The sequence below is a fragment of the Taudactylus pleione genome, unplaced genomic scaffold, assembly GCF_031769625.1.
Source record: "Taudactylus pleione unplaced genomic scaffold, aTauple2 ptg000089l, whole genome shotgun sequence".
NCBI lineage: Eukaryota > Metazoa > Chordata > Amphibia > Anura > Myobatrachidae > Taudactylus > Taudactylus pleione.
Genome location: NW_028284491.1, coordinates 13,739,988 through 13,756,105, shown reverse-complemented (window position 1 = coordinate 13,756,105; position 16,118 = coordinate 13,739,988).

Here is a 16,118-nt window from a genome sequence, read left to right as displayed (position 1 = left end):
TTTTTTTACCATTGCCTGTCGATGGTTGCTTTGTAACAAGTGTACAGGACTTTGGCACTCCCACTATCCTTCCCCTATTTATTTCTATATCCCTTCATAAAAATTTTATAAAATCTTAAAAAGAAAATACAAATAAATATATATTAGATAATTAGCTGGTGTGTTTCTGTGAGAGAGTGAAGCGGGTGTAGGAGTGTGGTGGGTAGAAGTACACTACCGGTTAAAAGTTTTAGAGCACTGCCACTTTTCCAATTTGTATTGAAATTTAGGCAGTTTAATGTCTCAATTTACTTTGAAATTGAAGCACAGAACAAATAAACAATCGGCGATAAAATAAATCAATCATTTTGTTTAACAAAATGTAATCACACTCATGGCATTCTTTCTGCAAAGGAAATCAAATATTGTTCCGGAAGTTCTTCCCAACACTGTTGCAGACGTTACTAAAAATGCATTGCACTTGTAGGTTGCTTTGCTTTCACACTTCTGTCCAGATCAAACCAAACCAGCGCGATGGGGTTTAAGTCTGAAGACTGTGTTGGCCATTGTATTCTGATTTGAAGCCTGTCGTCTTTCTACCTTCCTGAAAAGCAGTTGTGAATTAACTTGCATTTATGTTTTGGGTCAATATCTTGCTGTAGGATGAACCCTTGACCAACTAGGCATAGATCAGAGGGTATTGCATGGTGCTGTAAAATGCTGTAGCCCTTTTGATTCAGGGTGCCAGTCACTCTGTGCCAGTGGCCAGCTTTGGATCAGTAAAAGAGCCCCAGACCATCACACTTCCTTATCCATTGGCAGTTGGTGTCATGAACTGACGAACCATCCTTTCACCTGCTTGATAGTGTGAAAAACCCTGCGTGCTTAATCTTTGTTAATTGCATTTTTCTCGCCATACAGCTTCCTTCACTGCAGTTCTGGTCAAATAATGCTACAGAAGGTGTAATAACAGTATGTTCCAACACTCCCGTATACAAACGGGGTTTGTAATCAAATAATAACAGAAGTTGGGATGCCTTTTGTTTGCATCAACTTTCATAGGTTAATTTACTTACATTGCTGCATAACAGCTGAAAGTGCTTAACCAATTACTTGTTCTCTGAAAAAGGCCCTTTTCTTCTTCTTCAGGGTCCATAGGGATCCACAGGGATACCATGGGGAATATTATGGCTGAAGACCAGGCACCAAACAGTTAAAGCTTCAGGACCCAGGATGCCTTAGGTCCTCCTCCATATATACCCCGCCCCTAGCCATAGGACTTCAGTTTGTTTGGTGCGGCAGGATCAAGATGAACTTTTGTAACGGGACTGCTCTGACAGTCCTACGCTTTTATTTTGTTTTATGTTTTCAGGCTTGCAGTACTAGGTGTCTGAATTAAGACATATATACTGCGACTCCATCTACCTCCGCCAGGCCACAACACCAGTATCTGGGCTGGTGATTTCATCGGGTCGCGGCTAAGCTTGCTAGCCGCAATGCTGAGACCTGGACTGCAACCGGATGTACGGAGATGTCAGGTAAGGTGATTCCTCGCTTACGGGGAATTGCGCGCGGCAGTCTTTGTTTCTGGCGTCAGAGATGCACCAGAAGCTGCTGCTATCAGGGCCCGGGAATTGTCCGTGTCCTCACTACACCACCAGGGCCTTATCTGATGCCAGGGATCGGCCAAGAGGTCAGCGTATCCGGCTGGTTAACGAAGCTTAGGGGGTAGGTGCTCTCCCTGGAGCTCCTCCCCTGACCCTGACGCAGTCCCTACGAAGGGTTTTGCGCATCTGGTTTGTTCCACCTACCCTCCACATGTAATGAGACTCTCACGGTCCACGCTCAGTGTGCCCAGTAACTACTGTCTCAGGAGGGTTTGGGTCAGTTTCCCTGTATACCTCTCCTTTGGTTAAGGTATATACTGCTCTATATCATACCATTCCTTTGTGTTTGTGTAGCTGATGTAGAGTCGATTGTAATTTTATTATATACATGGTATGTGACTGTTTGCTAGCTGCTGTATTGACAATGTCCTTTATTTCTGTCTGTCAATTATATCACTGTTTCTCTTTCCATCCTCTTGGGGTGGAGGTATTTCTCTAAGTACTTCACATTCGTTAAGATTTCGTGAAGGCTGTCACATAACATTTCAACTCTTGCCTTTATATTGAATTTGTCAAAAGATAAAGGAATATAGGAGGGGGAGCCCTCTGTGCTGGTTTCATATATGGCTTATTTGTCCACTCAGGACAGTAAGGATGGTTTGTGTCTTGTCTATTATAAAGAGCCACCTCACCAATCCAGTTTACCTGTCCCTGGACAAGAGCTTTCTTGGCTGCTCCCACTATGCCTCCATGGATGGGGTGTCCACAGCATGCTATGTTGTACCTCCCATGCATCCTTCCTGGAAGGATATTGATGGCCATTTCTAGTCAGAGTTTGGCACCATCTAATGTTGATAGCAGACCGATAGTTACTAAGGCGTCTAAGCACAAGTTAGCTTTTTATCAGTCTGCTCAACATATGGATTCAGATGCATCATCAGCGGATTCAGATGATGTGCAAGGTTCCTCTCAAGGATCTAGCTCAAGGGAGGAGGACCATCTGTCACCAGTGAATGTTCCTTTTTGGGTGAAGATGGTTAAATTAATCCTAGACCTTCAGGATGATGAACCAACTCAGTAAAACAGAGTTTCCTGTATCTGAACAGCTCACTGTGCTTATGAATGAGGCATGGGGTAACCTTGATAAAACATTTTATGTGAATAAGAGAATAACATTGTTGTATTCTTTTCCGGCTTCTGTATGTACTAAGCGGGAGCTACCTCCTACTGTGGATGCTCAGGTGACGCATTTAATCAGAAATGCTACATTGCCTATTCCGTCGGCATCTTCTCTGAGGATTCCATGGATAAAAAGCTTGAAGCATGTCTCAAAATGATCTTTTCATTACCTGGAGCTGTTACCCTTCCAGATATGGCTGGAGCCTGGGTAGCCAAGGCTGTTGAAGAATGGATGGGAGCATTGGAAAATGCTCTACCAAATGCTACCAGAGAAAAGATTATGTATATCTCCCATATACAGGAAGCAGCTTCTTATCTGGGAGGAGCTGCTGTAGATGCTGGAAATTTAGCTTCTAAAGCATCAGCAGCTTTAATAGTGGCATGCAGAGCCTTTTGGTTTAGATCCTGGAAAGCTGATACAGGATCAAAGAAGGCACTGGAAATTTTACCATTTTATCATAAAGTACTTTTTGGAGCAGAGTTGGATAAAATGATAGCTACTCTGGCAGCTTCAAAGTCAGCAGGTCTGCCATCCACAGTGACTATAAAGTCTAGACAGGTTTCGGTCCTTCCGTTCTCAGGGATGAGCAAGGGAAGGGCCTTCCTCTAAGATGTCTAGTTTTCTCAAAATATCAAGGTGACACACTAAGAGGTCTGGCCCTGCAAGACGTCCAGCTTCTAAGCTGGACGACAAACCCTCTGCCTGATGGAGCGGGCCTCCTCCTGGGGTGGGAGGCTGACTTTTTCAGTTTACGGATTGTTGGCGTCAAACAACAACATGCCTGGGTCCGAGAAGTGGTCTCCAAGGGGTATGCCCTCACTTTCAGGAGGCATCCTCTCCAGAAATTTTTGCACAGATCCTCCATCAGATGCGGTAAAGGCTTTGGCCTTTTAGAAGGCCATTTACTCCCTACTGCAGGCAGGGGTAATAGTCCCAGTTCCTGTGTCGCAACAGGGAAGGGGTTATTATTCCCATCATCGCCCTATACTAAATCTAAAAACACTCAACAGGTTTATCCATGTACCCAAGTTTGGTATGGAAACTCTCCGATCAATTATTTTGGCAATGGAGCTGGGGGATTACATGGTTTTTCTGGACATTCAGGATGCATATCTGCATGTTCCTATTATAACATCCCACCAGCAATATTTACGGTTTGCTGTCCTTCAGCAACATTACCAGGCTCTACCATTCTACGGCTCCCCAGGTATTTACCAAAATAATGGCAGTCATGACGGCCTATCTCAGGCATCAGGAAGTCAGAGTTCTGCCATATCTGGATGACCTTATGATATCTTGTTGTTTTACAAAACCATCTTCAACTGACCATAGCCTGCTTACAAAAGCACAGCTGGATCATCAATTGGAAGAAATCATCACTTTCTCCAACACATCAGATGGTACATCTGGGAGCTCTTCTGGATTCTCGGGCACAGATAGTGTTTCTGCCAGAGGACAAGATTGTGGCCCTATCATTGCAAATATGCAAGCTGGTTCGCAAGAGAAGGGTATCCATTCTGTTAGCAATGCAGGTCCTGGGATAAATGGTATGCACCTTCGACATGGTGGGTTATGCTCAGTTACATTCCAGGCCACTGCAAAGATTGATTCTCTCCAAGTGGAATGGACAGTATCATCAAATAAAGTCCCAGAGGATCCTTCTTACTCCAGAGGTTCGTCACTCCCTCCTTTGGTGGCTGAGAAAGGATCATCTGAACAAAGGGCACCCATTCTGGATTGCAATTTTGGTACATCTCACCACAGAAACCAGTCTTTGCAGATGGGGAGCAGTCATCACACCTTTCAGGGAAGGTGGACAAATCAGGAAAGTCATCTGCCAATAAACATTCGGCAACTGCAAGCAGTATACAAAGCACTTGTCATGGCACAGGAACTGCTCCAGGGCAAGCTGGTCCAGATCCAGTCAGACAATGCGACAACAGTGGCCTACCTCAATCAACAGGGAGGCATAAGAAGTTACGCAGCCATGAAAGAAGTGACAAGGGTTCTGATTTGGGCAGAACGTCATCTTCCGGCTATCTCAGCAATATTCATAGCGGAAGTACTCAGTTGGGAAGCAGGCTTCCTAAGTCACCAGGACCTACACGCCGGAGAGTGGTCTCTCCATCCGGCAGTGTTTCAGCTCCTGGTAAACAAATGGGGTCTGCCAGAAATAGATCTCATGTTGTCACGCCACAACCACAAGGTCCCCAGGTACAGGTCCAGAGACCCATCAGCAGCCTTTGTGGATGCACTGGCAGTAAGATGGGACTTCAAGCTGGCGTATCTCTTTCCTCCGATTTTCCTCCTCCCACGAGTTATCAGGAAATTCAAGCAGGAAGGCGGAAAAGTAATAATGGTGGCTCCGGCTTGGCCCAGACATCACTGGTTCACCGACATACAGAATCTATCCATAGACAGTCCGTATCCTCTTCCTCTATGGCAGGATCTGCTGATGCAGGGTCCCTGCCAGCATTCGGACTTACCTCGTCTGGCATTGACAGCGTGGCTCTTGAATCTTCCATCTTAAGAGCAAAAGGTTTTTCCAGTTCTGTAATTCAGACAATGCTTAGGGCGCGAAAGCCTGCCTCGCCCACATCTATTACAGGGTTTGGCATTCTTTTAGTCAGTGTGTGCCCACAGGAAGTATGATTCTAAGGTGTTCAGGATTTCCAGGATACTGGCTTTTGTCCAGGCTGGATTAGACCTTGGTCTCCGTCTGGTTACATTGAGAGTACACGTTTCTGCACTCTCATTCTGGTTCCAAAGCAAGATTGCTTCTTTGCCAGATTTTAGAATTTTTTTCAGGGAGTTCTGCGAGTTCATCCTCCTTTTGTCCCACCAATTACACCATGAGATCTGTCTTTGGATCTTAAGGGGCTACAGGTATCCCCATTTGAACCTCTGGACTTTGTAGACTTGAAATGGTTAACAGCGAAGACACTTTTTCTCCTCGTCATCTCTTCGTTATCTCTTCTGCACGCAGAGTCTGATTTGGCAGTGCTTTCTTGTTGTTCTACATTTTTGATTTTTCACCAGGATAAAGCTGTTCTTCCTACAAGGGAGGGTTACCTTCCTAAGGTAGTGTCCCGTTTTCATGTGAATTAAGAATTTGCTGTTCCAGCTTTTCAGGCTCCAGATCTTACTGTAGGTGATGCCTCCCTGGATGTAGTTCATTCTCTCCGTATCTATGTGGAGTGCACAAACAGCCTGATTCAAAGATGTACGCTAACTGGATGGTTAGCGCACATCTCCGATGTTTGGAGGACTGCACAGGTGCGAGCCCGCTAACAGTGTGTCCCACTTGATTGACTAGCTGCGGCATTTGGGAGGTGAAGCCGAGGCATTCCCTGATAGTGTTCCTGGAAATGAGGGCGTGTTGCCCCCATTTTCCGGGAGGGACGAGTCCAGGGTCTGAGTGGGTGCACGTAGACTTCCTGGCCTTGCAAGCTGCCAGGAACCAGCTAGGCTGCGGGAAGCTTTAGCGCCCACAGCCTGGCCAATGGAACATCGATGGTCGAGATTGTTTCGATGGTGATCCCAGGCTGCAACCTGGGTCGCAGCGCTGGGATCACGCAAATGCAGCAAGGAGGTGTGTGACACCTCCTTCTGCATTTGCAATTTAAATGGACAGAATTGCACAGCCGCTTGTTTGCAGCTGTGCAATTCCGTCCATCTTTGAATCAGGCCCAAATTCTGTTAGAAAGTCTCCAGCCATAATATTCTCCATGGTATCCCTGTTGACCCTATGAACCTCAAAGAAAATGAGTTATCTAGGTAAGTCTACCATAACTCTAATTTTTTTGCATTTTACATCTTACATTTATTTGTTGTTTTTTTAACCCATTTTATTTTTTACCTCTATCAGTTTACCACTTACCTTTTGAACCATTTCAGGTTAGTTACTGAACTTGAGTCACTTACATTTTCAATAAAAACCTAGCAATACACATTCTGGTCAAGAATTTTACAACACCCTAATTTTTCCAGTTTTATTTATTACCAGTTATTTATAGAGCGCACACATATTCCGCATCGCTTTACAGAGAATATCTTACTATTCACATCTGTCTGTCCCTGCCCCAGTGGATCTTACAATCTATATTCCCTACCACATGCTCACAAACATACACACTATGGTCAATTTTGTGGGGAGCCAATTAACCTACCAGCATATTTTTGGAGTGTGGGAGGAAACCGGAGTACCCGGAGGAAACCCACGCAAGCACAGGGAAAATATACAAACTCCACACAGTGGGAATCAAACCCATGGCCTCAGTGCTGTGAGGCAGTAATGCTAACCATTACACCGTCTATGCTCCCAGTTAAGAGATGGTCATAAATAGTTAAAGAGGGGAACAAGAAGGTTAAAAGAAATGAAGAAAGGGAGGGGTAAGAAAGCGAACAAAAGCAGGAAAATATAAGTAAACATACTGGGGTTCATGTAGAGTTGCATATCTTATTTTTATTTTGCATAAAACATGCATTTCTATATAGAAATTGAGAGCTAGGGGTAAATATACTAAAGGTCAATTTTAATCGATCAACATCAATGTTGTTTCAGGGGCTAAAGCACACATTTATTAATAGGCTTTTTTTATATACAGTACTGTGCAAAGTTTTAGGCAGGTGTGGAAAAAATGCTGCAAAGAATGCTTTAAAAATAGAAGTGTTAATTGTTTTTCTTCTTCAGGGTCCATAGGGATCCACAAGGATACCATGGAATAAAGTGGCGGGAGTGATCCAGGCACCAAACAGTTAATCTTTCAGCTCCCAGGTTGCCTCTGGTCCTCCTCCATATATACCCCGCCCCTGGCCACAGGCATTCAGTTGTTCATTTGGTGCGGCAGGATTCAGACGCACCTTTGTTACAAGGGACTGTTCAGGCAGTCCCAAGCTTTTATTTTATGTTTTATTTTCTATGTTTTTGAGTTAGCAGTTCTGAGCGTCTGCATTAAGACGCATGCGCTGCGACTTTGTCTATCTCCGCCGGGCCGCAATACCAGTAACGTCTCTGGGTCATGGCAGAGCTTGCTAGCAGTGATGCTGGGACCTGGACTGCAACCAGACACACGGAGATGTCAGGTAAGGCGATTCCTCGCTTACGGGGAATCGCGTGTGGCAGTCCTTGCTTCCGGTGCTGGAGACGCACCAGAAGCTGCTGCAATGAGGGCCCGGTGTGTCCGCTCCCTCACTAGACTACCAGGGCCTTATCGTCTGATGCCAGGGATCCGCAGCAGACGCCTCTGCTGACATGAGGACAGCGTACCCGGTCGGTTGATGCAGCTTAAGGGAAGTAGGCTCTCCCCCGGCAGCTCCTCCCTCGACCCATCAAAGGTTTTTGCGCATCTGGGTCGCTCTTCCTAACCTCCTCACCTCCTCATGTAAATGAGATGCTCACAGTCCACTATCGGTGCTCTGCTAAAGCGATTCTCAGGAGGTTTTAGGTCAGTCTCCCTGTATACCTCTCCCTCTGGTCAGGTATATGGTGCTCTATATCCTACCAAGCCTTGTGTTTGAGAAGTTGATTCAGAGTCTATTGCAACTAAATTACATATGCATTGTATGTGATTGCTAGCTGCTGTGTTGATACTGCCTTTAATCTCTGACTGTCAGTTATAACTATCACTGGTACAGATGGATGGGGTGTTTTCTGTGTAATTCATATTTACTAGTATTTGTGAAGGCTGTCACATTGCATTGTTACCTTTTATTATGGAATATGCAAAAGGGAAACAAGAGGTTTGAGGCCTCTGTGCTGGTTTCAGGTAAATCCTGTTTGACAGGCTTGTCCCCTCAGGATTTTATACAGGATGATTGGTGTGCTGTCTGTTATAAAGAACCACATCACCAGTCCAGGCTACTAGCCCCAGTACAGGAGCCATAGTGGGTGCCTCCTTGTCCCAGGTGATGACACAGCTAGTGGATCATTTGGCTACTCCTACGCTGCCTCCTTTAATGGGATACTCACAGCATGCTATGTTTGTATCCTTCTATACATCCTTCCTGGTTGGATGTTTATACCCACTCAGGTCAGTATGGAGGTTTTTATTAAAAGACCGGTAGGCGCTAGGGCGCTTAAGTGGTCGTTAGTTTTTTTATGTCTGCTCAGCATGTAGATTCAGACGCATCATCGGAGGAATCAGGTGATGCGCCGGGTTCTTCTCCATAGTCTAGCTCGGGAGAGGCGGACCATCCATCTACAGTGGATGTCTTTTCTTTGGTGAAGGCGGTCAAATCAATCCATAGGGGCATATTCAAATAGGCGTGAGGTTTAGCGAGGAGAGAAATCTTGTGCCCCTCGTGCCCAATTTTGGATTACCGCAGGTGGTATCCAATAAAAAAAAAGTGGTCGCAGGGTTTTCAGAGCTGAAAACCCTGCGCCGTGTAAAAAAATAAAAAATACACTTACCTGCCCGGGGGTCTCTGTGGGTCCCAGTGGCCTCCCTTCCATCTTCTCACTGGTGAGAGGCTGCAGGGAGGCATAAGGGCTGCTGGGAGATGTACAGCCATGGCCAAATGTTTTGAGAATGACTTAAGTATTGGATTTCACAAAGTTTGCTGCTTCAGTGTTTTTAGACCTTTGTCAGATGTTACTATTGTATACTGAAGTAAAATTAAAATTTCATAGGTGTCAAAGGCTGTTATTGACAATTACATTAAGTTTATGCAAAGAGTCAATATTTGCAGTGTTGACCCTTCTTTTTCAAGACCTCTGCAATTTGCCCTGGTATGCTTTCAATCAAATTCTGGGCTACATACTGATTATTGGCCGCCCATTCTTGTCTAATCAATGCTTGGAGTTTGTCAGAATTTGTGGGTTCTTGCTCCATCATGCTGGAAAAGGCATTGTTCATCACCAAACTGTTCTTGGATGGTTGGGAGGAGTTGCTCTTGGAGGATGTTTTGGTACCAGTCTTTATTCATGACTGTGTTCTTAGGCATAATTGTGAGTGATCCCACTCTCTTGGCTGAGAAGCAACCCCACACATGAGTGGTCTCAGTATGCTTTACAGTTGGCAAGATACAGGACTGATGGTAGCGCCCCCAATTTAATATGCCCCTAAGTGTACAGAATGATGTTCCAGCTCCTAGAAAGTGAAATAAGGTGATGCGCCGGCTCCAGTATTTAAAAACCAGAAGATGATAAAACCTGAGTTACCTAAATCTGAAGGGAGATGGGGGGAGGTCAGCTCACTGAACTGACGGAAAGATTAGCAAATTTGTATCTTTTCCCAGCTACTGAATGTATTAAGTGGAAGTTCCTCCTGCCATGGATTCTCAGGTGACACATGTAGTCTGGAACGCTACATTGCTTATTTCATCAGCATCTCCTCTTAAAGATCCTACAGATTAGGAAACTTGAAACCAGCTATGGCTGGGGCTTGGATGTCCAAGGCTATTGAAGAATAGACGGGGCATTGGAGGATACTCTACCAAATGCTACCAGACAACCGCTGACATATATATCTCACACATATGGGAATCGGCCCCTATTTGGGAGAAGTTGCAATAGATGCTGGGCTCCTAGCTTCTAAAGCATCGTCAGCCTCGGTTGTGGCTCAAAGAGCCTTTTTGGTTAAGGTCCTGGAAAGCAGATACGGGGTCAAAGAAAGCTCTGGAATCCTTACTTTGGAAATATACTTTTTGGAGTACTGGCTACTCTGGCAGTTTCTAATTCTGCACTTTATGTTCCCACAGGTCTTCAGCAAAATAATAGCAGTGATGATGGCCTATTTCAGACTTCAGGGGATCAGAATACAGCCAAACCTGGGCGGGTCTTCTGATAATGATATAGTCTCCAGCGATTTTACAGCACAATCTCCAACTGACATGGCCTGCCTACAGAAGCACGGCTGGATAATTGATTGGAAGAAATTTTCTCTGTCTCCAATAGAGCAGATGGTACATCTGGGGGTGCTTCTGAATTCTCAGGCATAAAGGGTGTTTCTGCCAGAGGACAAGACTGTGGCCCTTTCATTGCAAGTATGCAAATTGCTCTGCAATCAAAGGGTATTCATTCTAGCAGCGATGCAGGTTTTGGGGTAGATGGTATCCACCTTCAACATGGTGGAATATGCTCAGTTCCATTCAAGGTCTTTGCAGCAATTGATTCTCTCCAGATGAAACGGACAGTATAATCTAATACGGTACCAGAGGATCTTTCTCACTCCGGAGATTCGTCTTTCTCTCTCGTGGTGGCTACATAAGGATCATCTGGATAAAGGTCCCCCATTCTGGATCCGAGATGGGGTGCTTATCACCATGGATGCCAGTCTTTGTGGATGGGGGAATGGAGAAATCAGGAAAGTCATCTGCCCATAAACATTCTGGAGCTTCAAGCAGTATACAAAGCACTCGTCATGGCACAGAACCTGCTGCAGGGCAGGGCGATCCAGATCCAGTCCGACAACGCGACCACAGTAGCCTATCCCAATCATTAGGGAGGCATGCAAAGTCATACAGCCATGAGGGAAGTGACAAACATTCTGGTTTGGACAGAACATCATATTCTGGCTATCTCTGCAATATTCATCTAGGAAGTCCTAAATTGGAAAGCAGATTTCCTAAGTCGTCAGGATATACACGTCGGAGAGTGGGTTCTCCTCCTGGGGTTTTTCAACTCCTGGTGGACAAATGGGACCTAAGACATAGACCTTATGGAATTAAGTCTTCAGGTACGGGTCCAGGACCAAAGACTCCTCAGCTACCTTCAGGGATGCACTGGCAGTAAGGCAGTAAGATGGGACTTCAAGCTGGCATATCTCTTTCCTCTGATTTCGCTCCTCTCAAGAATCCTCTGGAAATTGAAGAAAGAAGATATACAGAATCTATCCATATAGTCCATTTCCTCTTCCTCTATGGCCAGATCTGTTAGTGCAGGGTCCCTGCCTGCATCTGGACTTACCTCGTCTATCCTTCACGGGGTGGCTCTTAAGGCTTCCATCCTTTAGAGCCAAAGGTTTCTCCAGCTTTGTGATTTAATCGATGCTTAGGGCACAAAAGCCTTCCTCTGCCCGCATCTGTTACAGAGTTTGGCATTCTGTTGGGTGTTCCCACAAGAAAGTATGACCCTAAGGTTTTAGGTTTTCCCATTTTCTAGGCTGAGTTAGACTTTGGCCTCTGCCTAGCCACCCTGGGAGTGCAGGTTCCTGCACTGTCAGTCTGGTTCCAGAAGAGAATTGCTTCTTTGCCGGATGTTTGAATTCTCTTTTTCAGGGGGTTCTCCAAGTTCAGCTACCTTTTGTACCACCGGTAGCACCGTGGGATTTGTCTTTGGTTCTCAAGGGGCTACAAGCTCACCCATTGGAACCTCTGGACTCTGTAGATTTCAAGAGGTTGACAGCAAAGACATTTTTTTCTCCTCGCTTGGCAGCACTTTATTGTTGCCCCCCACATCTAAATATTTTTAGCAGGTTAGAGCTGTCCTCTGTACAGGGGAGGGTTAGCTTTCTAAGGTAGTGTTCCGTCTTCATGTGAATGAAGAAATTGTGGTTCCAGCTTTTTCAGATCTTTCTGTAGGTGAAATCTTCCTGGATATGGTTTGTGCTCTCCGTATCTATGTGGAGTGTACAAACTCTTTTTGTGTTACATGGTTTTCTCATAAATGGTTGGCCAGCCAACAAACAAACTCTGGTTCGATGGTTACATATGACTACCTCCCAGGTTTACACTAAGGCTGATTTCCCTGTCCCAAACATGGTGACAGCAAATTTTACTCGGTATGTGGAACCATCGTGGGCATTTCATCGTGGTGCCTATGTTGAACATTTGTACAAGGCAACCACGTGGTCTTATGTCCACAAGTTTCTTAGGTTCTATGCCTTTGATATTTTTGCCTCTCAGGATGCTTCCTTTTGGGCGATGAGTTTTCCTTTCTGTTCAGGAGCATCCCCCACCCTTAGGGGAACTGATTTAGAACATCCCAATGGTATCCATGTGGTTCCCTATGGAAGAAAATAAGAGTTATGGTAGACTTACCATTGATAACTCTTTTTCTATGAATGTAATCTAGGGGGGTAGTGCCCGCGCTTACCCACAGGTAGTTTTATCTTGGTTATGTTAGGAATTAAGATAGGAGTTAGGGATGGGTGGGTGCGGGGCGGTGCTCGTCCTGGCTTCTCCTTGGTTCCTTCTGCCGGAGTGTGTGGATGTAGCGCACTCCGGCTTGGTCCCTTCGGCAGCCTCGTGGAATCCCTGTGTGGTCGCGACACTTCCTGGTGTGGGTCTCGCGATACTGGAGAACGATGGAGTACAGACGGCCGTCTGTGTAACCTCGCAAAGGAGGTGTCTGTGTATCTTGAGCACAGTTCGTGCACTTCTCAAAGTGGTGATAGTAGTACTACCGGTCGTGGAGAGGTGAGGAAGACTGGGAAAGAACGCTTTGGAAGAAGAGTGTGGGTAAGTAGGGTACCTGGGATCACGGGACGCCGCACCCAAAGGCCCTGCAACCACTGGAACTAGACATTGTCATTACGCTCATGGTCATTAACACCACGTCTCCCTCCTAGTGATCAACAGTGATTCACACACAGGACTACCTCAAGTTCGAACATTAAATATCTGTCCATCTATATAACCATCAGTTGCAGGTGATCATCCACCACTATACAGAGCATAACACTTGCGCAAGTGCTCTGCCAGTAATAACACAAATAACACTGATCTACTTCCCCACTCCCATCCTTCCTGCCCCCCCTTTTTTTCCCCCCGTTCTCTCCCTCCATACTCTGGTCCCATTGTGCATTTACATGCATGCATGCCTATATGTTTATCTGTTGTTGTGTTGTTTTGTCTTGTAAAGTGCTCGTCTAGTTGCTATTAACACCATTGATTTTACTATTTCATGTAATATATACATTTATAGCCTTGATTTCATTAAATATACATTTTGAATACAAACTTGGTGTTTGAACATATCTTAATTCCTAACATAACCAAGATAAAACTACCTGTGGGTAAGCGCGGGCACTACCCCCCTAGATTACATTCAACCAATAAAAGAGAGAGGTTCCTCTTATAGTCCCTGCTGCTGCCTCAGACATATCAGGTGAGTGAGCGCTGACCAACTATCTTCTTTTTCTATGAAGTCAATAGGGTCCACAGGGCACCCACCCTGACACCTCACTACATTGGGTAATTTTTCTTTCGGGCACGGATTCCCTCATTTTTTGAGAGAGTTTCTGGTGTACAATTGTTATTCTTCTCCTCCTTTGAGCTTGTTTGCATACTGAATGCATGTAGCCAAGGCCAGGTATATATGGAGGAGAACCAGAGGCATCCTGGGAGCTGAAAGCTTAACTGTTTGGTGCTTGGATCACTCCAACCACATTATCCCATGGTATCCCTGTGGACCCTATATACTTCGAAGAAAAAGAGTTATCAATGGTAAGTCTACCATAATTCTTATTATTTTTATCAATTAACAAAATGCAAAGTGAATGAACAGAACATAAACCTAAATCAAATCAATATTTGGTGTGACCACCCTTTTCCTTCAAAACAGCATAAATTCTTCTAGGTACACTTGCACAAAGTCAGGGATTTTGTAGGATTATAGTCAGGTGTATGATTATTAACCAATTATACCAAACAGGTGATAATGATCATCATTTTCATATGTAGGTTGAAACACAGTCATTAACTGAAACAGAAACCGCTGTGTAGGAGGCTTAAAACTGGGTTAGGAACAGCTAAACTCTGCTACAAAGGTAAGGTTGTGGAAGACTGTTTCATATGGCAGGTCACACACCATGACAAGATTGAGCACAGCAACAAGACACAAGTTAGTGTTATGATTATCAGTGATCACTCCAAGTAAGCCACCTAGAACCCAGGCTACGAGGTCTTCACCCACTAACAACCGCCCCTTGTTCCCTTAGAGATAAATCGCTCACCGGTACTTAGGCAGCTGCCTGGACTTACTGCTCGGAGTAGTAGCAGCTGCTTACAGGAGTGTCAGCTGGAACCCAGAGATAAAAAGAAGGAGTCTTGTACAGGATGAGCTGATAATTATGATGGAGAGCTACGGCTTGGGAGCCGATGTTGTGGAGTGTGCCAATGGTGCGGCAATAACCGTAGAAAGACAGTCTATGGTAATGCTGTGGCTTTGGGAGCTGATGGTGTGGCCAAATGTGCCGATGATGCCGCAAATGTGCCGATGATGTGGCAAATGTACCAATGGTGCGGTATGTGTACCGATGGTGTGGCAATGGCCATTGAAAGACAGTCAATGGATATGCTGTGGCTTTGAGAGCCGATGATATGGCAAATGTGCCAATGATGCGGCTTGTGTGCCAATGATGATGCAATGGCTGTTGATAGTCAATGGATATGCTGTGGCTTTGAGAGCCGATGGTGTGGCAAATGTGCCAATTGTGCGGCTTGTGTGCCGATGGTGCGGCAACAGCCAGAGATAGGTTGTTAAAAATAAATGCTGTGGCTTGGAGAGCCGATGGCAGTATGGAGGTGCAGGTGTGGCTTAGAAGCAATAGAAGAAGCTGGAGAATGGGGAAAATCACGGAAGCTGTTGGTGCGGCAAAAGTGCCAAAGGTGCAGCAAGAGCCAATGGTAGGAGTAAGTAGTCAATGCTGCGGCTTGGGGAGCTGATGGCAGCATGGTGATATAGATGCACCTTAGAAGCCGTAGAAGAAGTTGGAGAAACCGGGAACAGCACGGAAGCTGTTAATGCGGCAAGAGCCGTAGGTAAGTAAGTAATTGGTGCTGTGGCTTGGAAGGCCAATGGCAGCACAGTGGTGTAGGTGTGGCTTGGAAGCCGTAGTGAAGCTGGAGAGCCAGAGATAGCATGAAGGCCGGAAATCTGCACCGAGGAGGAACAGAACACTGACTATGCGGCCAAGCCAGTGGAACCCACAGATATGTTATAGTCAGCAAGGCTGCAAAAGTCCAGTGTGTACAAATAGAAGGAAGGACCAATCACACTGCACTGAGGAAGACACGTCACTTCCTGAGGCGTGCCGATCGCCTAGCAACAGGAGAAACTGGAGTGATTGGATAAACCGCTCGAAGGAGACAAGTCATGACTGCGACCGATGGTCTCGATTAATCCTTATATGCCCGGAGATGACGTGTAATGGGAATGAGAAGGGGGCGTATTTTTAGTCTTATGGCCGCATCCTCCCCTCGCTCGTCCAGCTAACGATCCCATCTTAACGACGCAACTTGCGAGCGCTTCATTTGCATATCCGGCCCCTTTTACCTTATGATCGTGCGGCCGCAATGACCAACTCTGAATGAGGTCCAATGTCTCCATCAAAATGCAGTTTTGTGGTGATCACAAATGTTCCATAAAGGGGAGCCACTTTTATTCACAGAATAAATAAGTTGTTGAC